Source organism: Amphimedon queenslandica, unplaced genomic scaffold (assembly GCF_000090795.2).
Source record: "Amphimedon queenslandica unplaced genomic scaffold, v1.1 AMPQUscaffold_4557_Cont23465, whole genome shotgun sequence".
In the NCBI taxonomy this organism is placed as follows: Eukaryota; Metazoa; Porifera; class Demospongiae; order Haplosclerida; family Niphatidae; genus Amphimedon; species Amphimedon queenslandica.
The window spans coordinates 1-1545 of NW_003555132.1; the positions used below are offsets into that span (position 1 = coordinate 1).

General features: G+C 36.8%; 1 long non-coding RNA gene across 1 annotated transcript; it reads left to right on the plus strand.

Annotated features, from left to right (window-relative positions):
* The first annotated feature begins 32 nt into the window (after positions 1-32).
* Positions 33-1014, plus strand: LOC109592620 (uncharacterized). The gene is made up of 4 exons (XR_002190452.1): positions 33-216; positions 277-534; positions 634-734; positions 799-1014. It is a non-coding gene; the product is annotated as an uncharacterized LOC109592620 (long non-coding RNA).
* Positions 1015-1545: the final 531 nt, after the last annotated feature.

Below are 1545 nucleotides of genomic sequence, written 5' to 3' on the forward strand. Positions count from 1 at the left end.
TGAATTTTTGGTTGAAATAACATAGTCACTATAATACATGTAGAGCAAGAAACACAATCACAAGAAACAAAATACACACTAGCATATTATATTAGTCTTTGTTGAATTCAATTTCCTTCACATAACATGTTTTCTTTGTATAGATCACTTTCATGGCAGGAGACTGAAGGAGTTCTTCTTGGAGCTCTTTCTCACTATCATTAGAATCCATGTCAGGTAGGATCTTTAACAAATTAGCTGTTGTCATCTTGAACATATGTTTTTCACCATCTTTAGCCTGAAACAGCACATTGGCTGACACCTCAAATCTTCTTCGAATCATTAGTTGGACGATATTACAGTGTTGGCATCGTGCACTTAGAGAGTCTTTGAGTTCCTTTAGAACTTTTGCAGAGCAGTTCACACAGGACACATGCACATTGAAGTTTGTGCAGCCGATGATCTTCGCTTCTACTTGACTAGTATCCTCCTCCTCGATCACTTTTGCAGGTGTGCTAGCATCATTCATCAGCTCAAATTTACTTGAACGAGAAAGTAATACATTCTTCTCTCCTTGATAAGAACGGATGTACACATCAATGAGCTTGTATTGTTTTCCAATCTCTAATTTATCAACATTTTCCCCCCACACAGATAAATTTATGGAGCCACTGCTATTACTGATAACGACGTCTCGAACAGTTCCAGTTGAGACAGCACGAACAGGTGCCAAGTAGACTACAGTAACATTTAAAGTAACTTTTGTCCCATCTGCCATGTTCTCAATATTAATTATATCTGTTTCTTTTGTTATCTCAGCAGGTGTAACCTTCACATCAAATTTTTTTGGAGATTGGGTAACAAGTGTCGTTTTGTTGACGAGGATCTCCAAATCGTCTGACCGGCTCTTCTTAATAACACAGCTGTCGAGTATAACGGGTTCTTGCCTTAGGTGGTATGACGACAGCTTCTCCTGTGTAGCAACATCAAATCCAACGAGAGGTACTTTATTTTTGCCATCACTAACAATACCCCTGTAATTTTTGAGCAACTTTAAAAATTCATTAAAAATTTAAATTCAATCAGAATCAGCTAAAACTTATACGCAACATCAGGACAAGTATATGTATCAAAAAAATATTATAAAATTGAGAATTCTCTTTTTTCAATTTTGAAGAAATTTGGCCAACACCCCTGTACTAAATAGTACAGGGACTTTGACCCAATTTTTGAGCAACTTTAAAAAATCGTAAAAATCCAAATTTGATCAGAATCAGCTCAAACTTTCTACACAACGTAAGAACTTTTATATGCATCAGAAAATGTTATAAAAATTGAGAATTCCCTACTTGACATTTTGGGAAAAGATGCTCCTGTACTATTAGTAACGCGGTAGCGTTACTAAGTAGGATTCACCCCCAAACAAAATGGCTGCCATGACTTTTGCAGCCTTGCTATCATAGGCGGCTGCAGGGGCAGGCCATGAGGGCAATGCCCTACTAGAATTTCTTACCGGAAGATGACCTCATCATAATTAGCAGTTAATTACTAATTATTTAGTAGTTA